Source organism: Antedon bifida, chromosome 4 (assembly GCF_963402885.1).
Source record: "Antedon bifida chromosome 4, ecAntBifi1.1, whole genome shotgun sequence".
Classification (NCBI taxonomy): domain Eukaryota; kingdom Metazoa; phylum Echinodermata; class Crinoidea; order Comatulida; family Antedonidae; genus Antedon; species Antedon bifida.
This window is the reverse complement of record NC_136229.1, coordinates 29089871-29115169: the sequence shown is the minus strand read 5'-3', so window position 1 is coordinate 29115169 and position 25299 is coordinate 29089871. Positions and strand designations below refer to the sequence as shown.

The 25299-nt window shown below is 33.5% G+C and overlaps 1 protein-coding gene and 1 long non-coding RNA gene across 2 annotated transcripts in view; both read right to left on the bottom strand.

Moving 5' to 3' along the window:
* LOC144840230 (autophagy-related protein 9A-like) overlaps positions 1 to 25299 on the bottom strand; it is a 209063-nt gene that overhangs the window by 92663 nt on the left and 91101 nt on the right. The window lies entirely within an intron of this gene.
* On the bottom strand, positions 1900 to 24370 carry LOC144839902 (uncharacterized). Its single transcript, XR_013611799.1, has 3 exons — positions 24234 to 24370; positions 13276 to 13381; positions 1900 to 5516 (listed from the first exon to the last, which is right to left on the bottom strand). It is a non-coding gene; the product is annotated as an uncharacterized LOC144839902 (long non-coding RNA).

The window sequence follows — 25299 nt, the reverse complement described above, 5'->3', positions numbered from 1 at the left end:
TATATTTGAATATCTTACAGTTCTTCATAATTAAAGTTGACCTTCATGTTTGTAACTTAATATGTTGAATTGTAGATAGGAATTCATGTAAAAAATGTTGGCTTCTCATAGAACGGAATAATATTAAGTTTGGCCTTCATAGAACACCCAATTGAAAAAGTTTTACTGTTTTTTGAAGATTTCTCGAAAACAATAACATACACCCATCGAAAAGTTTTTTAGTGGAGTCTCGACTCCGGGTATCTGTTGGTACAATATAAGTCCCATGGGAGCTAAGGTGCTCTCTATATCATCGAGTAGGCCTAATATACCCTGTTGACGAGCATACTTAACATTTAAGCTGTCAAACACACATACAAGGAGGAAATGTGACAGAATTATTGGTTCCAAATAAAATTATCTTATTAGGCATTTATGAAATATTTTTACCAATTGAGGATGATATAGTAAAAAGGATGTTTTGGACGTATACATAATTGAATATTTCCTTTGTTGGCGCATACTTATTTTCCAAATATCATAGGGAATATTACCAGAGTTGGCACTGGGCTGATAATGAATGTACAAATTATCATTTCATTCATATTACTATTTCTTGTTATAATTCATTTTGAGGAAGGAACAGAAACATTAGCCTAACGTAAATGTTATACATCTATTACATACCTTGAAATAATCATATGACGGACATACTGTATAATATCACCACATTTGCTGTTACATACAGAAAAACACTGTGTAAATATTTATTTCTTGTAGCAGGGATTGACAACGGGCAACGGGTCGTAACCCACATATAGACTATGCTAGAAGAACAGGAAGAATGATTAATCGTAGGCCTACTATTTACAACATTTACGAACAAAAATAAACCGGAAACATTCCATCAATAAGCGGATGTAATCAAATTCTTACCCATCACACTCCCGTCAGCATTGTCACTTGATGACTTGAAATAACCGCAACAACACGACATCTAGTTTAACATGCAAGGTATGGGTCGCAGTAACACCTGTACGGTACTTTCACCTGTAGGCATAGACACTTTAATACACTGGCGTTACTATTGTTGTCGGACCACATCAATGCAATAGAACAAATCTAGTATTTTTTCAGAATCAATGCTATCATTCAACACGTGCTTATTATATTGAAATGTCTGTAATTAAATACATTGATTTCTGAACAAGGTTCGTCTGTAATATTCATTTCAAGTGTGAATGTATTGTATTTTAATTGCCCCCCAAAACATTAAAAATGAACATTAATAAAATCAGACTTTGATTAGGTCATTTTGTAGTTTTAAAGTAATATTGTTTTCTTCATTTCTTTTTTTTTTATAAAAAGACACAATAAACGATTAGATTCAACCAAACACCTGGCTTGCAGCCAATTTGACTATTGTTTGCTTTAAATTACAGTTTTTTCAGGGAAATAACCATTTTTTCGGTTCAATTTTTGGTCAAAGTGAATTTATTATGTGAAAAGGGCATATTTCAACAAAAACATTTTAAGAAATATTTGTTCATGGGGTCAATATATCTGCCATACGGCTTGTAGATTTTTACGTACCGTATAATTTTATACTTTAAAAGAAAGTCATGGTTTTGGATTTTTTAGGAGGCCTTCTATACTACCGCTTGTGTCAGTACATTTAGTGACATCTTCATCATTTTGTTGACCGATGTTTCTAAAAGCATTATTGTTACATTTTGATTAAGGACAATCGTCAAATGGAGCAGTTAAAGAAGTCGATTGTAACGAAAACCCTTGGTGGCACCCACTCTTTATGTCGCACGATCGGTAACTTATCATATCAGTTAGTATTTTATATAGATTTTAAAAACGTTACTCGTATTGGCGTCAGTCGGTCAGATTAAAAAGTGTACGCTAGCAAACTGAGGTCATCTCCATTTGTCCATTTATTTCAAGTTGCTGTGCTAAATCTGTCAACATGTACATTAGAATCTTAATACAATTAAAACAATATAATACGTAATAAAATGCCATTTTGTAATTCATTTAACACTGAGTATATAGGAATGCCACGGTCATTGTTAATATATCTTAATTGATGTTGAGTGAAATAATTACTGTTTCAATGCTAACACAAGTTTATAGCAGAATTAAGTGGAACATTTTACGTTCCGCTTTGCCCTTTATCTTTAGTAATTAAGTCCAAACGACTTATTACCATTACTGTCACATTGATTGTAATTATCTTTTTGATGCGCAGTAATGACGGTGTCATCTGTACCTTCTAAATTAATTGCTCCTGACAACGCCTATTTGTGCTAAGAAGTATAGACCTATTTATATATAAATTTTCCTCAGAAAGAAAACAAATAAAACATTGTTAAATATGAAATTTTATATTTAAAGTTACGTAGGCCTAATTAGCGTTGACCAAAAATTGGATGGATAAATCATGATTTCGAGAAAACTAAAGCCAATCGAAAGTTCACTGTCTGGAATGATCCTGGTTTAATAGAACCGTTATTTATCTTTTTTTTATAGGCGAAATCATAATTTTGTTGAGATTTGTTCAGCTAAAGTAACTATCAAAACATTATATTCATATTTATTGTTCATGTTTTGCGATACTCTTTAATGGGTAACTGGGAAATTGCTAAAAAATAATTGTTGTTAAATGTAACTTAACATTTCCTAGAGGCCTACTTTGTTTTTAAAATTTTATTTTATTTTTTTTATTACTAATGTTTGATCTGTATTGAATGTTTTTTTTATAAATCGACTTAGTATAACGGTACAGTAATACTCATGTTCATAATACATTTTATCTAAGTTTTTTTTTCTTTAATAACTTTATTACTTCCATCCGTTAAAAACGTAGAATTCAATCATTCATTTACCCATTCCAATGGGTATTTTATCTATTCTTAAATGTAAGCTCTTCCAATTAAATGTTATGCAGCTGCAACGTTTATTAAACTAATTGAATCTGTCCGAATCAATAATATGGTTAAAAGTTAGAGGATAGGATGTTATCCGAATGAGTAATGCACTTCGAAATTCTAAACTTTATTTATTAATAAGGACCAGAAAGTAATTCACATTTACTGGTATCAATTCCGAAATTTCCAGTCTAATAATTCATCATAATCACAATTGCTTCAAGATGCAGTTTTTCAAGAAACGAAATACACGTCGTCTTGCTAAGATTTCAAGTCTAAAGAGGTTAATTTTATCATGAAATGAAATGCTTTTCAAACTAAGTTCTTCATCTCTAGGCCAGAGTAGGCCAGAACACCACCCCACATTATATGGCATTGCTTATATTGATTTCAACAGGTTAATGACTTGGACTCATTTATATCTGCTGGATTGTTGGTTTAAAATAAAGTATGAAAGTATATGGTAAAGAAAACATTAAAAATGGTATTTTAAATTTAAATTCCTTTTCTTAGATACATTTGTATTACTTTTTAACCTAAATTTTAATCTGTAATCCTACTTGATCGGATATCAATTGCATCATGTAAAGAATGATATATGCATTTATTTATATTTAAATATCGAATTCTTTGACAGATACAATTAGGGGGTTAAACCTTTATGAGATTGAACAATGAAGCATTCTCTGTCAAGCCATGGTTGTCCATGGTCGGTTCGTACTATTTGACTGTTGCCACGTCGAAGAAAAAAAAAGAAAAGTTAACATTTTCCGAATATTGAACAGCCTTACGTAGATGATAAACATGTTTAATTAAGAAGTTCCTCCAGCGTGTCTTAGATTAGAAATAGCAGTAGCGAAAAGATACAGTGACGAGAGACATACGAAATTACTTAATCTATCATACAGTTGTGAAAATAGTTTTCCATTAAAGTCCATGTTTGTCACGTGATTTGTCATAATTATTAGATTTATAACGTCCATAAACATTATAAACATGATGCATTAATGTTTTTCTGAATAATGATTATCATATGGATGTAAAATTGAAAGGGAAATAGACTATTTACACATGAAAGTAGGCCTACTAATTAATACTAGTGATTTGTCATGGGTAGAAAATTTTATTCCGTCCTTCTTGGTAGATCCCATTTAATAGGCGTGTCTCAAATGAGTGGTTTTACTGTATTGATAATGTATTCATTTTATAATATCGACTAAACTAAATGGAAATAGGTCTATCTCATTTTGATGCATGCCTTGGCCATGAGCGACCGGTTGGTCATGATCTCAACAAAAAGTTAAATCGAAAAAAAATGTATCTTCGCCTTGAGCTTCCGAATTAAATTAATGATATTCCTAATTGTCCAGATAGTTTAAACGACAGATGATATAATGCAAGTCCTTGTGGGTAATGGTTCAGAAATGTAAGTACATTTAAGGAATTTTAACGGAATTTTAAGGTAATCTTTTAGTGTACTGTTCAAACATAACACATCTGTCTGTCTAATATAGTTATAGAAAAGCACCGGGCGCCGCACCATATGAGGCAGTTTGTGCGTGTGTTCGTTATACAAAATGGTTTATATTGCGCACACACACATGGGATGTCAAATTTTACTGTAAAGGTTTTAAATTCATTTGTAAATAATCCGCCTTCTTGGATCCAATGTGGTGGGAACATGGCGTCTGAATTATCCACAGTCTACTATACTATATACATACTGTATGTTACGTTTGTATGCTTGTTTGTTATAAAATATTTGCTATATACACATTGGGTTACGGTATCAACGGGAACGCTGGAAAATTTGAAACTCGTCCTGTTTAACTAAACGTTGATACCGTATAGTAGGCTACATGGTATTAGATAAGAACCTTGAACTTTTAACCAATCACAGTCGTTCATGCGATGACACAACTAACATTATTGAATTAACTACCAGAGAACGACTAATTTAAAATTAGTGTGTGCTCTGTGCATTTTTAAGTTTGAACATACTACAATAAAAACAATATCTTGTGACATCGCTCTTTGGGAAATGACATGAATTGGACACTTTCCAGTGAAAAAGGGGGAATATCATGTTTTAGCATTACGGCCAATCTCTATTCAGGGGACACCCATATTAAGGCGGTACTAAGTCTCGAATTTGTACTTAGTGGAATTTGACTGCCTCCTACATATAATTTTAATATTTAAAAAATTACTATGAAGCTTAAAGAAAAGGAAGAGTTTAATATTCAGTCGAGACAAATTCCGTGTTATCCACAGATTTGAACCACTGGCCATTACGTTAAAGGCAAGTAACTAACCACACAAGCCGCAAGTTACGTATGCGAAAATACTGTATTGTATGTACAAACAAATTCCATACTTGGTAGTACACATCGAATGATGTATTTTTTTCAAGTATGTTTTGGTTGACTACAGGAGAGGTAAGAATTCTTCAATGATGACATCGATTGCTTGTCGCTAAATCCACTTTCATGTTGTTAGAGGTCCGTTAGGTCATTGCCAATCGCCAATGCGGTAGATTATCTGCTTCCAAAATTCATCGACAGCTGTCTGTCAAACTCGTGCAAAACCCCAAATGAGCCACTGAAAAATACAAGAGAAAGACACGGACTGATATGTAGTGTATAATACGAATGATTCAATTTTGAGTCACGCGTTTAAAATCACTTTACAAGAATCAACTTGTATCATTTCAAATTAAAAATGAAAATTGGCAGACGATGATAATATTAAGACCACTTGAATATGTCAATGTCAGGTCATAAGTCTGATAATACCTTTCGACAATGATGCTACACTTATCTTTCACTAAACATAATAATTTAGTTAATCATCGTGTTTAACTAGGCCTATATGCATTTTTAATGGGTGTTTGATCTTAGTAGGCCTATTGGTATCTGTTGTGTAATGTCTACATAGACCTATGTGTGTACATGCTTTATCGTCTGGGGGAAGCCTAACATCCGACTCTTCGGAGCCACACCGACTCTGACCCCAGTTTGACAGCTGGAGAGATGTTGCGTGTTAATGCGGTTAGTATGTGGCTTAGCAAAGTACATTTTGCGAGAGTGACGATTTCGACTATTTTTAACCAATCGAAATTCCTAAATAAGTATGTTTACACCTGATACTTACCAAGAAATTACTTATACAGTTATACAGTAATTTAATTTCCTATAGTACGGTATATAGAACTATCTTCATATACATCCTATATATATTTGCACAATGGAAATTCCATTATTGGGGCAACATTATCACGAAATCAAACTAAGTAAACTATAATACATTTTTGAACAAAATAGCACGTTCTTCCACCAACACCTATATTGTGTCTGAAAAATCACTTCAGTTGTGTGTCGCCAAAGAGGAGAGACGTAGGGTTAATATAAGCCGGTTTTCCAGCCAGCCTTCATCCATCCTTTCGAATGTTCCTATCCGCGCGGTCTTTCGTGGTGGGGAGAGGCGGGTTTGTGTGATACACTGAATAAGACAACTGCCAGAAGTACATTATTCTTATTTACCAAGGCCTATTCAATTTGAGATGTCTTCCTTATCTAAGTCTTCATTCGTGTTTATTGAGAGTTTGCTCATTTTCTATTGCTCATTATTTTGCCTTTAATTATGGTTGCGAATTTCATACTTTCGCTTCGGTGGTTTTAAGTCCCTCGCGTGCCATCAAATGTTCGCGTTACCTTCAACGTTTAATTTTGTTGACTCCACTTTTTAATTTAATCATCCGGTAATGTCCCCAATTCCGATACTAAATCACCCAATCATTAATTATTCCAATCAACAACTAATAAATCTATCTCAAACCCTCCCAGAATATTATTGCACTGTGAATTATCGATACGTAGTCAGGCGTACTTAAAATATAAATCAATAAGGTTGTTCTTAACAAATTATAATTCCGGAATTTATTACATGAATTTTATTATAATTATTCCTGTAATCGGCCAAACGAAATCCGAACTTGAATATCCTAATAATGTAGTCACCCTCTATATTACTAATGTTAAGCCAACGTTCTAGTCTGATAACTATAGTCTATTTTATTGTTAAAACACTTTATATATTATAACACGGTGTAATCACTTAAAATGTATTTGCAAAAATAAAAGTATCAATGTATTACTAACTACACCCTAATGTTAAAATTACCATACTTTGATATTTCGGTATAAACCATACTTCGGTATAAAAACACGTGCACAATATAAAGCAAATGGGAAAATTCTACAAAAACACTGTTACCGTCAAAAGTAGAGCTATACTAAAAATACCAATACTACACAAATAATTATAAAAATGCGATTATGATTATTATTAGGCCTAGTATATTATAATGTACACATATTTATATAATTAATGTATATAAAACTGAATGAACTTTCGATTTTAAGAAGCTGTATAGCATATACACCCTCGTTGCTAATGTCTGTTTTAATTATCTCTGATGCAAGACGTCATTTATTTCCTGAAAACTGACAGTTAAATATAGAGTAAATCAATTGACTAAAAAAAGGGACAGAAGCCCACTTCATAGCTAACCACACAATTTACAAAACATTAAAACATGACAGCAATACGGTAGGTTATAAAACCAGGCAGCCTGATTATTATTTGGAATGGTCAAAGAGTAAAGTCTGTTTTCCTCCACACCAGACGATCGAGCTTATTCGCGCGTATCCTTCAGCGTCTGTGCTCTGATTGGTTGCGATTACCTCGCGTCATAAAATATGCAGATGAAATGATTACGCATGCACATAAGGTTTGATTGATTACATAATTATATATTCATTTTCATATAACATATTCATTTTTTTGTTTGGTTCCAGAATTTTACCTGATCTTACACGGTTAGCAAAACCGTTATAAATCATGAACCTCGATGATCTGATGACGTTATATACATTACCAATAGGCTATCGAAGAACTGAGTTAAGCTCTGTCTACACTATCAAACTACTTTGACAAAAAAGTGTGATGTGCCCAAATATGGTAGTGATATGCTTAAATATGGTAGTGATACGACATCATCATGTCCATATATGGATATTTGATAGTGTAGACTGATATTAAGGTTTTTTAATACACAACAATTGACCGTGGTACTGTATATCACATTATTGAATTCATACTTGAATCAGTGATCATTTTCCAACGGTTTCAGAAATGCATGGCAGACAGTTTCCGTCAAACAATCTTACGAAAAAAAAAACCCGTTCCATTGCGTGATAGTATGTTTATTAATGTCAAGATATTTTCATGAAATTGTAATGTACAGTGCAATAAATGGCCGATTTGAAAGAAAAAGGAAGAACCGTTCCGACTGATAATCAGACGATAATTTGAATGATACTCTCTGGGGCGCGAAGCCGGTAATGAGTTACTAATGTTGATTCCATGCCAACCAGATCAGGTTCGTTAATTACAAACCGCCAACAAGTGCAATTATGCGGACTAGCCTATGGAACGCTTCCTGTTTGTATCAATATTATTCTAAAGGGGTTTTATTGTTTATTATACCCAGGTGACTTTCTGTGGTTGTTATAATACTATCATCATCAATAAATTAAAATTATGATTTTCGCTGTCAATAATTACTCCTTTAAACTATACAATGCAAGTGTTCGTAATACATCTAAGATTACAGAAATAGGCCTACAGCATAGCACGTTTAGTGATTTGAGCAGGTATTAGGGACATAGGCCTACTGTCTCAATCAATCTCGCCTGAAGTTATGTGATATAACAATAAATATTAGGCCTATACCAACCAAACGAGCTACGGGTCACGTGAAAGTGTAGTGCAGTAGTCCAGCCTAGAGACTGAGACTAGAACAAAGTTATATACGTGCACACAACAATGTCTGCATATTTTATTATACATATATAAATCAAAAGGCAAAATACTGAAAAAATGACAATGCTGTGGGTATCAGTGGCTGGATCTCAATGGCTGAATCTCAACCAACAACCAGAACAGAATGTGTAAACGCGCTTCAAATAATTTCGTAATTCGTAAAAAAGGTTAAGAAACGATGGCGAGTTATAAATTAGGTTTTAAAGTTGTAAACATGTTTGTTGGTCTCCTACCAACATTTACATGAATCTAAACCCACTGACACTATAAATTAATAGCAGTAATGACCACACTATAGCCTCTCACTTTATGTGAAATATAACTAGTTTCTTTTCATTTATTGAGAATTGATAACAGGCCTTATTTTGTTGAAGTTCAATTTTGATATGGTGTATTGAGTTAAACGTGAGGGTTCCTTTATTTCAACTTCCGCTATTTTGGGTAACCTTTCGGACTTACAAATATAAGTTGTTTTTTTTGTTGCTTTCTTTTAAAGGTGATTCCATATCAATTTTTTTAAAGTTGATTCCATATCAATTTTTTTAAAGTTGATTCCATATCGTTGCTCTATGGCTGAAACAAGTTTATGGTGCATGCGGGATGTTGTGGAAGAAACGTTTAGAAAATTGGACAGATATTACCACATCACAAGAGCCTTTAATTAAGAGCCTTTACTGATGATACAGGGTTAAAGAAGAACAAGGTGAATATTTTGTTTTGCATGCCTGGGGCAGGCAGAACTCCTCTGTGACAATTGACTATATTAAATGGCTGTTTCTCTGTTTCATCACGTTCCTTGCAAGCGAGACGAGTGTTTATGGACCAACAGACGGAAATGAATCATTATGATAGATCTAAACGTCTCTTCTGCATTTTGGTTCTAAGTTCAAAATACTCTAAGGCTATTTACTTGACTTACATTTCATTGTAGGGTTCGAACGAAACCCCTTTTTCCTAAGTGCCCTTTTCAAACTAGGGACCAAAGCAGCGGAAGTAATGGTAAATGATAGGCCTAGCTCATGAGGACCTTTTGCCAAGCAACGTACGCAAGCGTCCTTGTCGAAACAGAATCTCCCCCTTAGATCCTCTGGATACAAACTTATATTTAGTTACATGATCCTGGCTATAAGCTTAATTGTATTATTCGAAAAAAATAAAAATAACTTAAAGTATAATGATACTGGTCGGTCATCATGTGTCACATGCAGAACCACAAAACAGGCTTGCTGTTTTGGGGTTTTAGTCTCGACTCCTATTATAGCCACACTGATGTCCAACAAAATGAACACATCTCACCAATTATGTTCATCAAGTTCTATAAACAATAAGTTAGTACATATCGATCACCTCCCTCGATCTTTAACTTCTCCCCTCCTTTGCAAGTTCAGCAAAAAAAATCTATAATAAAATAACGATTGTTATTAAGAACCCTTGTTGCGAATACAATTGTACTGTATAATTGGTAAATGGAATAATTCGTATTATTTTTACAAATCGAATTACCGTAGTTAGAAATTTATTATGCAACAAATGAAGTTTGATAATACCAATAGCGCCACCATAGTTCATAAACTTTTTTTTCTGAATTTTGTCAAACTTGTTTGATAAAACCGAATAATTGTAATTGTAATGTTAAGTTCATACCTTGTCATAATATTATTAGGAAACATAGGGTGCCTTAAATATTGTTCAGTACAATATACATATGTTATCATTAAAATATATTTCGTAGATTGCCAGCGATTCGTAGAATTGGCGACAAGTTTCAGTTGAAATGAGTTGCACAATACCAAGTTGTGGTATCCCTCACACAACAAGAAATCCATTATGATGCACTTCTGTTGCGGCGGGTACATGCATGGAAATGAAATAATAATAATCATGGTATACCAACAAACCAAAACAACATCTATGCATGACCATACTTCATGCGTTCCGGTAATCACGTTCAACAGATACGATGCCACACAAGTAATCTGACCAATCACGACGCGATTGATGAATTAAAATTGTAAGATTTAAAATTATGCGTTTTCTCAGCATCCGGGCTTTATGCATGGGTGTAGGCAGTTGAGGGGGAGGGGCAGGTTGAAGTGGGCACCGTCGCAGACACAATGACTCAGTCGTGCAATTCTGTATTGATGTTTTTCTTGTTCGAGTCTCAAAGTAGGAGGTTGAAAATCGAAGATGGATGGCCCTCCAAAGGAGTGTGCATAATTTCATTATTTACATTGTCCCATGTGCATTTTTCTTCAGCCTTGAACCATGTAGAAACATATGCATTATAAATCTATATTACTAAAATATTTTTAGCCGAGATTCTAACACCTAGCAAGTATACCTCTTGCTTACGTGATATAAATCGTATTATTATTAGTGTATGAATTCAGCGCCAAGGGTACTTAGTGAATGTGTGTGCGCTATAAATCATAATTATTAATATAATTCGAGTGCCAGTCTCATATGTGTTGGTGGCTTACTATTTGAATTCTTCTTCTTTGAATTAATATAACATTGTCAAGATTTACGCGAAAGTATTTGTGTTTAAAATTCGTTTCACTATGGAAATGTATGTTCTATAAAACTTGTTTAAGTTTTAAATTATAGTTGTGTATCATAATTCCCAATAATAGTAACATGTCAGTAATTATAGTAAGAACGATGTGTAGGTTATGGTTATTAGAGGGCGGCATAATGATATTTACAATTTGTGACAAATGTAGGCCTAATAATGTTATATTAACAAAATCACATTAGATTACATGCTAAAGAAATGTTGATTTACACTGAATGTTTATAAAGTGGTTTTACACAATCAGCAGATTGTCCCAAAGCTCTTACAAATGAAAAAAAAAAATAAATAACATATTTGATTGGGCCATGTAACAAGTTGATGATCGTCCTTTATAAAAAGAGAAATGGGATATGCACCAGGGACAATATATGTTATGTTTTGAGTATTGGTATTTTCATTGTTGATTTAATTAAATCTTCAAATATTTGTAAATTATTTTATTTTTTTATTTTTTTTTTTTATTTTATGTCTTTAGGCAATGTGGCCAAGGATTACCAATAGTGAATTAATCACTGTCCTATCAGATAGGTGTAATCCCCCTGATACATTTTGAACCAGTTCACCGGGGTAACCCCCTACTCTTTTCGAATAATGAACTGGGTTCTTTAAAGTGCACACAGGTTATAACTGTGTACACTGGACCTACGGTTTACAGTCCTTATCCGAGAAGACTTGTTCACCACCAGAACTAGGAGCGAGTCGGCCTCGATGTTGTTGGCTCTTTAGGTACGGTAAACGGCGCCCCTGCCTTAACCGCTCGGCCATTTGACTAAAACAATTACTACAGCATACATAAGATTTTAGAACGTTTTTCCACAAATAGGACCTTTAATCCTAGTGAATTTCGCCAGTCCAGTTTATCGGCAAGGGAAAAGATTTCGTGGCCATATTTAGATGTAGAAAGCGAACGATCACCACATTTTAGATGGTATTTTTTCAGTTTAGGCTTTGTCATAAAAAAAAAGTTCGCATTCGGTAAATATTAATTGTTATTTGTGTCATCATTATCATATTCATCATCATTAGGCCTAATCACTAATCAAACATAATAATTGTAATGTCGTCATCATCACCTTTATCATTGTAGTATTAGCAATATTATTATCTTTAATATTACAATATAAACATTTTGTCGTGACCAACTGGTCATCGACATCTACAGATATAGGGAATCAAAATATAGGTAAAAGTTAAAAACGAATATTAAGATACTTCTTTCGCGTATGTTGACATCTTATTTCATTGATGTATTTCTAAGTTTATGGAGTTGCTATAGGTCATTAAACTATTTAACCATAACAATCCCATGTTTTACGGTATTCTTACTTTATTAACCGAAAATAACCTTCAGTAACCACTGGGTAATCCCATAAATTATAAAGAAGTATATTAACAAATCAATTATAATGATATGGGGCTTACTCGACCTAACGTCGTTGTCACGGTATCCGGTTTGTGGTTTACTGACCACTCTCACGTTGACCGACTTGGCCACGTGGAGAAGAAGAATATTGGTTATAGATTATGTAACACCAGAACAGATTACACAAACATGTACATGTACATCCAATTTTGTTTTAAGGACATACGTTCCAAGTCGTTTACTAAGCCTACATCAAAGTAAACATGCATACTTATAGCACTGTTAATAAGACAGAAGCTTTGGAATGCTTGCTTCATTTAACTTGTATGGCTATACACAGTAGTTATATTAAAATCATAATAAGTCAAATTTTGGTTAAATTTTAAGACATAATACACGATAATTCTATACATACCATAGGAAATTAAGATGAAGTAGGTCTACATTCTCTGTTGACGTTAATGACCTTAAATTGTCACAGAAATATTACTCTATTAAACTTCAAATGAAATTTAAAATGTTAATCAGAACCTTACCGCTGCTTAATCAAGTATTTTCTGTTCTATTTAGTTGTTTGTGTTGATCCACCATCAAATCGTCTCATCCATTGTATCGAATATTTGTGTTTTGCAGATCGTATATCTGTGTTTTAAAATATTAAAAACCAATTAGGACATACAACACAAAAATTGTATTACATTATGAAGTCTTATGATAGCTAGAATGTTTCGTTCCAATATAATGCATTAGACCACTTTTTTGTATACGCAAGGCTATACAGTAGTAATAAAATACAACGTATATTAACAATAGAAAGTGATAATTTTGACAATATTTTATAGAAAAATAATACCCATCACATTTATCGTTAAACCTTCGATTGTGAAATCTACATTTTTCTTGTAAATTTAGGGTCTTAGAAGAATTCTGTATCTATTGTTGTGGAATGCAAGAAAATACCGGTAACTGAATATTAATCCATGTTAAGGACAACACGGTTACTGCAGCCACATCCCCTTATTACATTGTGATTCCAATAAGGAAGCTAATATTGTTTGAATAATCGGTTTAACTTATTATTTTAACTATTATGCATGGATTACTTCCGATTTATATGTACATTTCCTAATACCATCACTGACAGCGAGTTAAACATGCGGAATAGATCCAGCCAAATAGATTATCTGTCAAAAGTATTACAAAATTAAAGGAACACAAAAAATTGGTATCGTTACGTCATTATAGGCCTACTCCAAACTATAAATTAGGCCCAATCGTATTCGTAAAGAACCCAAGATATGGACGAGAAAACGGAAGAGTGAGATTTACTCTTGGAAGAGTGAGATTTACTCTTGGAATAGCCATATTTACTAAGGGAAGAGTAGGATTTACTCTTGAAGAGTAATACCTAGGCTACTCAATGAGGAGTGATTCACTCAAAGAAAAGTAAAATACAGACAAAACTATTATGAATAAATTAATAGTAAACAATATACACAGAAAGCGCATCTTGAGGTAAAAGCTGGTAAAATTCATCAGGAACTTATACGGTTTTATAAGATGTTTGCACTACTCGGACGTATCTCGGGTGAGACTCGAATCCAAGACCTCCAGATCTAGTCTCAGAGTAGGGCAAACATCTGAGCAATTCCTCAACAACCTGACGCAAAGCTAATCCACAGTAGTTAAATATGTATATACGGGTTCTTATAAGAAAAGAAAAAGAATTTTGTATATACATTGTTACAAATATTGTTTCTTCAGTTTGTATCTTAGCAGGTTTACTAATTATTTCCAGCCGTTTGCAAAAAAAATAACGGCTTACTGAAAACGTGTGATGACACTTTAATGTCAAGATGTATTTCGTTTAATATTATAACAATCCAAATGAATTACAAATCAACTGTGTTTTCAGGTCTTTCTAGGAATTCAAGTTATCATTATATTGATCCAATTATGATACTAATTGAAATATGATTATTTTCAATATTCATAACTCGTCAAGTAGAGATAAAGTTCAACTGAAGTTCAACTTACAAAGTTAAGGTTAAGATACACGTCTTTCTGATTAGCTTCATTCTTCAATCAAATAAATATAAGTTCTGCGTAATAGAGCGACAGAGGGCGTGCTATTTAATATTTCGGCCCATACTGAAGATAAAGTTAACTCGAGATTTTAATAAGGCTTTGTAACTTGTCTCCAATATATTGAAAATCAATAAACATGATCTGTTGGTATATCTATTATTGCAAACTTTCAGTACGATAACCGTTGATGTTGATATGTTAGTGCAAATACATTACAGTTACAAACACTCCGAAGTAAAATGAATTGTTGTGTAGGCCTATTTTATAGTTTATCCATCATGTTATTTGCGAGAGTCTTGTTGCTTTTTAGATGTGTATAAAACATTTTACAAAATAAATTAACTTGCAATGAGCAAAACGAATAAAAGAAACACTTTGTTTGCAAATTAACATTTGAACAAATCTGAAATGAACAGTTACAAAATATGGATTTCTACTATTAATAATAATTCTTGTGCATATTTCGTCAGTGAAATAACTAACAACTGTAACCGATTATACTTTATTGTGTTTTCTCTAAGAAGATCGGGTTGAAAAAAAAGATCCCACGCACTTTAATCATTTTAATTTCAATATATTACGATTGATGGATACGGACAGCTCAATGTTACAATTAAAGTCCGCCAATCCATTAAAGCTCTTAATGGACAATCTGAAAACCACTTCGAAGTACTTTTCTTGTTAAATTGATGTTTTGATGATTATTAAACGGATCTTTGGTCGTATATATTTGAATAATGCTGTGTTAGGTATTAACATAAACATGAAATATATCGATTAAAAAAGCACGTCAGATGCCAAATCAACAGGAAATAGACAATAAGAAGTCACGTTCATATAACGAAGTAGGAATACATTTCTTGTTTCTACCATTCTGGGATTCAAAAGATTAGTATAACGCACTTAGTGGGTTTTATTTACTCCATGGGATAAAACAAGTTACGTCACCCGGTCATACTTCCGGCACGCGTTTTTGATCAGTTCGTATTGCGTGATTCTGGTGAAAAGGCCTACACTCACGGTGGACGATTAGATCATGAAGCTACAGAAAAGTCATGTAGGAAAAGTACTAGTTTACTTACCATGTTTCTTTTGTGGACTTTTTACGACTCTAAAACATATGATATGTAGGCCTAATGGTTATTAGGGCTACGAGATTAGTGGTAATAATAAACATATATTTTGAAGTGTAGCATTTTCAAGCATGGCTGGGTCGCTGCAAACCATTAGCCACACAATTGACAAATATTCAAAGATCTTCCCATATACGGTAGCTCTTGTTAAAGAAGTCTTCTTGGAGGTCTAATTTACCCATCGAGTGCACTTTAAATATCCAGTGTCTTCTTTCGGAAGAGGAGAAGGGGAGGGGGTAACAACATTTGGTGGAGGCCTGGAGACATGGGGAGATGAAAATAGTTGTTTCGGTTTGGTTATTATTTGCTTTGAATGGGACATTTAACGGTTGGTCCCGTAGGTCTATTATTTCTCTCAAGAAAAATACAAATTCACTGGGCGTACAATACCAGATAAATAACGGTGAATTGTATACGACACGGGATATGACATATTTTGGACGACTGTTACGCATTATGTTCTACCGAAACCATCATTCTAAGAACTGACATTATCGACTTTCTAGAACTATAATACGTAGGCCTAATAAGAATACACCGTAAGCCTAGAATAAAGTTCAATTTATGTATACTACCACATTAATATTGTGCCTCCGAGTATGAAGTTCTTAGAACACGGAAAAACTGATAATAAAAGTGGGAGGATAGATCAGGTAAAACATAATAGTTCGATGCACTGAGCGTTGACGACACTGGCACGAATGATATAATCCGGTTGTGTAGGCCTTGTTTTTGGAGCACATCCAACCACCTATTTCCTATCCAACATGTTGTTCATATTAACCATAATTCTATATTATATATCAATAATGTGCACAAAATCCAGGAGTGTGTGGTATATAGTTATTAATTACGGTATACATTGTATACATTTATAGTACCAACTATGTCACTGTGCATTAATGATAATGCACTGCTGTATAGATGATTATTCAATATTTTTGCCAAATACGGTGATTCATATTCATTTTGTTCCATAAATGAAAGTATAACTACAGCATGAAATGGATGTTTTTCAAAGAAAATTCCTAAAGAGAATAATAGGTATCAGGTGGCCGGAGAATATTTAAAAAAGGAGGATTTGTAAAAAAGAACAGGAAAGATTGAGTGGTGAGTAAGACAATAAGAAAATAAGGCTGACGTGGTATGGTCATATGCTCCGGTTAATGATCACATCCCAGCTAAAATTGCAATAAACAGGCTTAGCGAAAGATCAAAACATTCGGAGAAAAACAAAATGCGGACCTATAAACCTCCTTGCTCAAAAACGTACAAAGTGCGAACACAGGTGGGACGCGCTTTGTCTAACGACGACTGCGTTTAGGAAGTATACATAAAATAGGCCTACATAGTTTTGTAAACAATTGTTTGTTGTCATGAAAATAAATGTTTGTTGAGTTGAATATCGAAAACGCCGATTAATGTGAAGATAGAATTGACGTTATAAACATGAGATTTACCCATAATGCGTACCGTGCACCGGTGTGATAGGCCTATGCATACGATCTCAACAAGATTGTAACTATCCGTCGTGGTATGTGACAACGCCAGCTAGAACGAACACTAACAAGACCAGGAATATATGGAAGCTATGATTGTATATCAGGACTAAAACCATCTTAAGCATTAAATGAATTATAATTTCATTGCGATTACCAACAACGGCTACTAAAGAATTCCCTGGGACTTCTCTCGCTGTCATCACCTCTGTAGTTGGCATACGTGCCTGGATATTTCAACTTAGCGCAGCTAGCGACCTCTGAAATGAAAGAAAGATGGACCCGAAAAACCTAAATACAACTGATGAAGAGTGAAATTTCAATTTCACTCTTCCATTGTAGGACATGCAAAAATGGCCAAAATCTTATGGCGCATATGGCACTGACATTTTCGGTTACTTTTTGACGAAATCTATGATGACGAGTCTGTTACCATAACGTGATCTACAGCTGCTGAGCCACAGATATGACGCATTGTTACAAAACATCCCGAAATTTCCTGTAAATATGTTAGGCCTAATCTTCGAATCACAATAAAGCACTACCGGGTAAAGCCTACCATAAATAATTTGATACCATTTTGAGTGCTCTCTGTGAGTTTGTGTTATTCAACTTATTTTAATCAAATGGGAAAATGTGTTCAAGTTATAATTCCAAATGTCTCCCTCTTGCGACTTACCAAGGTTGAATTCTTCGGCCTTAAACAGGAGTGTCTAGACTAGTCACGTGGATGAATACCTCTATAATACTTTCCGAGTATACAATGAATGAATTATTATATATAATTGGTATAGAAATATCATTATTTTACAGCAAATCCTATCTAGATAACACTCTTTTATATAATAATGTAGATATACCTATAATACGTAGCCTATGCTACCTACTTGTAGATGGTAGGCCTACTTAACTAACCTTTAGAATGTTCAGAATTGAAGCACTAGAATAACGGAAATATTTGAGGATTACCGGTCCGAACCGCACATTCCATTCTATCACACTGGCCACTTCCTTCACAAACACTTAACAGGTAACAAGTCATACTTGAGCACGCGACATTTTCTCTATTTCCGAATAATCAGCAGGTTTTCTTTAAAAAATACCGAATTTAATAACCGGTATCAAACAGACTGACCAATTGACCATGAAAATTACCAAACAGGATATCAGAATTAGACACCATATTCACCGAAAATTGACAAAGCATTGTGAAATGTAAAATCGGGAGGTAACTTTAGTCAAAATAATTATTTCGGCTGGTAATTGCACAAAAAGGAAAACTATTTTCGGATGTACTTATCTTTAGCTGAATTCATTGGAATGTTCTTATGTTTTGTACAAAAGAAAAAGGTTAACATAGGCTAATTAACAGAATATTTATTGCAACATCTGAACAGAGTTTAACAAAAACAATTAAGTAGGTTATTTGTAAGTTAGTAAATTATATTTGCAGATTATGGTGTTTTAAAATAGTAAAAGTTGGTGTGCTAATGTTACCAACGTTTTTAGTGTTGAAAAATTGCACTTTTAGAGAAAATACTATAAGTAGGTGGCAGGAAATGTTTTGTTTTTTGTTTTCTACAACTTTCCTATAAGTATAACGTCTTCCTTACTATCATTATAATTTATTTATTATTTTAATTTTTTAAACCTGATTTGGGTAATGTATGCTGATTAGTTTTGTGTACAATGATAAAAAAAACAGCATATGTCATTTAAAATAATATATACTTCATTGTATCCTAATAGATAGATGCTTTCTACTTCTTTAAATATAGTCTTTAAAGCTTAGAATTTTACAGATTGTATTCGATTCATCGCTTGGTTTGGTATGATTACTTCGTCAACAATTAGAAATGTTAATATCTTGTGATAAACTGATGAACTGGTAATGAAGATGAATTTTAAACCGAATTCATTTAAAGGATTCACTATTGACATCTGGGAATTATAACCGAGATTTTACAAACATGGAGAAATAAGTTAAGGTAACATATACTTCTCCTAACTTATTAATTCTCCATGGTTAACGCAGGGAGAAATAAGTTAGGCCTAACTTATTAATTCTCCATGGTTAAAAAGTAAACCACCAAAAGACCATGAACGGGTGAAATCGGTTCATCTTTAATTGTGGTGGTTCCGCTGAATGAGCACATGTTGACCGAGTTACTGGGCGTAACTTGTTTTTTCTTTTTTTTTATTTTACACAAACAAATTTCAAAAGAGAATTGTAAGTCCGCTATGACTGTGTGGCTATAAACTTAAGAGTCTCTAATGATTAAGAATGATGATTAGTTATTTTAACTTATAGGCTAATTGACGTATACGACCACCGGGCGTAAGCGGGAACGCACTTTTCTCTAAGATGTGCGCAGAATTGATCCAATGCAATGACCAGTGCTTGGTCTGTAATAATTATATAATGTAATTAATTTTAATAATGTTATAATGTCCTGACGTTTAAAGAATCACGTACCCATTCGAAATGTGTTTATACCTCCTTGTCGAACTATTGTTTACGATTATATGTTTATAAGGAAATTATCTACTGGTTGACGTTTGACTAACGCCAGTCTTCTGTTGAAGAAGCCGGTCTACAAATAGTTTAACATTATGTCGATGATTTGAGCGGGCGGGCTTAAGTACTATGTAAATTCGGAAAAGTTTTGCTGTTATTTACTATTACTTTTGATCGTGTCTCGTCTTTCTGTTATACCATGGTAATAGCTTGAAGGTTGAATTATATGTGCCATTTGTGGTTGTGTAGGGGTCCTGATATCGATCGTTAATGATATAAAATGAAAGCAAATTAAAAAGTCATTAGAGAAAGCTTACAGTTGCTTCAGTTCAATAACGGATAAATACATTTTTAGAGCTACATTTTGCTGAATTCTCCATCCATTTAAATAATATAATGAACTCAACCCACTGATTTTTAGGCCTTTTACGTAAAGAAAATGCATTATTTCTTATATTAAACAATGTCAGATATATAACAAATCATTGATTAGGCCTATTGAGAGAAATATGAATTTTAAGGATTGTGACCAATAAAATATTAGAGGACTGAACGTAAAATTATGAATACAAATTGAGATTGAGAAAGAGATGTTCTTTGTATTATATTACAGACTGTTTCATGAGGATTTCTAATCAAATTTTTGTTTACACATTGAAGTTGTCGAAAACACCAAGAATTAAATACATAATTTAGTAGAGTGATAACATTCTATAATAGTTCATTTTATTTTGAATTATTGCATTGTTTTGTAAATTTCAACATAAAGCAGTTCAAACAATGAACACATGTCACAAGCCTCCCTACAAGTTCTCCTCAAAATAATTGATTTTATATAACCACTCGGTTGCAAAATACATAAATATGCCAGGTTGAAACCACATTTCGTATACAAATTAACTTCACTTTTTGGAGGTTGGTCGTGTAAAATATACTTCTTTTACGAAATTGCAAAAATAATTTAAATAAGTACTATTTGGTTTTCAAAGATTCGTACGCTAAATTAGTATTATATGGATTACATTCTATTATCTTACGATCTGTCATTGTTGATCAAAGGGGATGACTACTGAAATGGAATTGGATTGGGTTCCTACAATAGAATCTAGTTCGATGTAGGCAATCTAAACAGGTTTATGCAGTCATGGTGTTGTTTTTGTCAGAAATGTTCATGTGGGTTACTCTATAATAATGAATAATTAAGTTAATTAAAGTATCTGCAAATCAAACTTTTAAAAAAGAACATTACTACTACTACACACAAGCAGAAGAAGCGCCGCCAATATTCACGTGATGCATCAGTGAGTTTGGACACCAGACGCCGCCGACGACCAATGAACGGATCAGCTGCTTCCTCTCAAGAGAAAGTAAATCACGCGGTATTATTAAACAACATTAGCGGAGCACCGCGAATGGCTTACGGTACACATTGCGTTAGATAAAAATCCTACATGTGTCTGGACGTATCAATGTTTGACACAATGAGTGGTTTGTTTAAAGCTGGAATGTTTGAATTACTATAATTGATAATTCACAAAATAAACATGCTAATTTGGCAAACAAAAATGAACAGCACCACACGTATCAACTGTGGTTCTACGGTCAGGATGATTTGAGCTTAGAGTGTTTCAACTCATCGACTGATAAATACACTGACCTCAAAACCGATTATTTCAATTAGATTATTTCAAATGATACTGTTTCCGATGCTGTTTTATGCAAGGTGACTGAACTTGGTGCAGATCTAGAGACTAGTCAAAATGTCATAAAGAGTGAACGACGGCCTAGCTATAAACACTTAAAATTAAAATCAATCATAAATGATAACGTCTATTAACCGTAATGTATGTGCGACTTGATATTGTTTTTGATTGAGTTCTTTTTTTGTTATAATTCGGGGTTTAAGATTATGAGATTTGGCAGTCCTTTTATTAATCGTGCCTGGATTCTTTTTTTACGCATGCGCTGTTAATATCTATCTGTCTACATTTAAACAATTGCAGACGATGTGATAACAGAAATAGAACTTTAGGTTTACTGAACCACTGCATTCAATATTCTAGTATACTGCAGTTCTTGGTCAAAATCTGTCATATTATTATATGTACCAGATGTAAAAGTACATTGGTCTTAATTTGTTTTGAAACTTCAGTAACAAAATAATATGATATTATGATTTAACTTAACATGTTGCATTATTGTTTTAAAAATAATATTATTTTCCCGGTTGTTGAGATTCAGATTTTCATTTTAGTGCGGAAAATAAGCTACGGCATTTAGACGGGTATACTCGCTAAGTAGTTATGTAAGCCTACACATTGCGTGTCCGGTCGTTTTATACTCAGGGTAGGCCTGGAGAGTTCTTGTTGAAGTACTGTAGCTCTAAAACTATTCAGTAGCTTCAGTGTTGCCCAAGTAAGCTTCATATAACTGATTACCTTTTTTTGTGGTTGGCTAGATCCCAGACAGTATTATCACATTAAGAACCTGGCAGAAATAATGTAACGTGTTTTTTGTTCGTGTGTTTGCAAGGCGGGCACAGTTGCTCCAGGCTGGGTTTGACCTGGTGGATGTACTACAAACTATGTTTCAACAGTATATTAGGCCTACTCAATTACCATTTGGTAAAAGCATACGAATATGAAAAAGTCGATACAAAAGTAGTGAACTAAAAATCAATTTCTTATGCAACAAACAAGATAGATCCCCCATCACATACCTCCCACAATCCACCATTGTGTCATTTACAAACATGATTACCACTTTATAAGACATTCAGAGAAGATTTCTGATCAGTCTACATTGCATTGTTTAGCAGAATGTACTGAGCACTTAGGTCACTTCCCGGCTAAATCTTCCTCCCTACTCGCTTACCTTCTTTAGGCCTAATTTCCTTCTTTCATAATCCAGGTCTCGTTTTTCATCATTATATTTTAAGGACATTCTAATTATCTATACCATATTTTTAATGTTTATGTTACCGCAGGCTAGTTAGTGGAGAATGAAAGATCGCAGATATAACTTTTTTACACCTATTAATTAACGGAAATTTGATTAATTACTTTCTTAAAGACTTTCCGATGCATCACATCACGTGACGTCATGGTGATGAGTTGAATAAACCCGAAGTATATAATTAATGTTATCTGAATAAAATAATTATGACTTAAAATGTTTTTATAATTACATTTTTATAATTATAAGGCCTAGTTGTCTGATTTTAAAATATGTAAGCGTAATAAAAAAACACAGAATGTCGTTCTTATTTACGTGTAGGTCTAGTGAGTGGATTGACATACCAGTAGACCTAATACGGTAGAAATAACATAATTGCGATCCAAGGGGGTGGCTACTGTAGGCTGTTGCAAACTATTATTATTGTTAATTAAATTAACATAATATTTGTATTTTTTCTAAACCCATTTTTCCAGGCTGTGTTTACAAATGAGCCTAAATAATTATCATAACACTTGCAATGCATTGGATTATTGGATTAAAGTCCATTAATATTGTTAATAATCATTAATTTTGGTTGATTTCCTTCTCAGATGAAGAGTTAATTTCAACATTGAAAAGATACATTGGCCCTTCCACTTGTTAAACCTGATGTGGCCTTAATAACGATAATTCGGTTATATCCATGAACCAAGAAATGTCGTTTGATAAAAGTGAAAATAAGGTTTACTGGAATAACAATTTATCTATCTAGTTCATTACATCAACCTAAGACAAAGTATTTGGAACGACTGGGTAACACGTGCGCACTATACCTGTCTCTTGTGGAGACTAGATATGCTAGACTGTGCGCACAATGTGCATGTACGATTTTTGTTTAACCTACCAATACTAATACGTTATTTCTACCAAAAGTCTTTCTATTTTTATTTTTAATCACATTCTTTTATTTCATTTTAAAGTCAAACTCGTTCGTTGAGAACCGATTTAAGCCGAAATAAAATTATTTCTATATAGATATTTCAAAATAGAGTCTATCAAAAATAATATTGAACGTACACATGCCTTCTCTTTTCTTTCAACAAAAATAGGATCTTACAAGAACACACATCGAATAACATTTTCGGCCCCGACATAGAGGCTCTGTCGCTGTCACTGTCGTTGACGTGGCCCAACACGCTAGACCATGATTTGAGAATAGGAATGACTGCTAAAAAGTGCAACAACCGGTTTATCTTGAACATGTTTTGGTTCTAACACATTCATGTGCCTATTATTACACAATGTAGTACAGTACTCACCTGCTGTTTTCGTTGCAATATTCACTTCTTTAGGCCTACTTTAAAATACCGTTTCTAATTACAGTAAATGTATGTTCATTTGCATATAATGTATGACATGCAGGTGCATATATTCCTACTAGGAGATTTGATAATTCTCTTCCTGACGTGTTTAGAAGAGAATTACTATCTCTTTGCAGTTGTACGACGTGGCTTGGTATGCCATGCGTTGTTATGCAAATGAGATTGTGCAGGTGTAGTAGGACTGGTGGTTTGTCCACTGGCGTGTGTGATCGCACCGTTCCAGATTAAACATGATAAATATTTAATGTTTTTGTTTGTTGTTGCATGAGGACTGAGATGAGATCAATACTGTCAGTACACGTAGTTTGAAGACTAAACATCTTGGTAAGAGACTAAATTGTGTTTTTTTATTCGAACATTTATAATTATCCTTACTTCTTTCCATACTCTCACCTACACTGAGGAAGGGTACTGCCCGAAATCTCTGGAAATTCTTTCTGGGTATTTTACTTTATTGTTTTGATTAAGGTTATTGCTTATTTATTATCTCTGTTGACATACAGCCACTGATTGTCATTGTTTAAGTAAATTTCTCTATTATAAAAACCATCTATTCATTCATTCATTTATTCGGTCAAAATCAACATAAAATACATGATTACATAACAATGTTACAATACAAAAAGTTAAAACTTTGTAGCATATCGTCCGAAAAATATTTCATAAAATATAGGACGCGGGCCTTGTTTAAGGTGTCAGGATGGCAATGCTTCTTTTGCATATGCATGAGACTCTGTGACGACATACTTTAACGGTGACGTCATTTTGCTTAGTACTCATTGTTGAGTAATACAGCTGGTCAGCCGGATGGCCTGGTCTTGGGAATTCTGTGGAAGGGATGAATAGGGAGGGAAATATGGAAGATGTATGGGAATTATGTTATGGATAATAATATGTTTTTATCATGACTTTGATACTTTGATGTAAACTTAAATTTGAATATAAACCGAAAGTTAAACCTACTCTAGAGGGATAAATCAAGTTACTTTTAATTAGTCTAGAG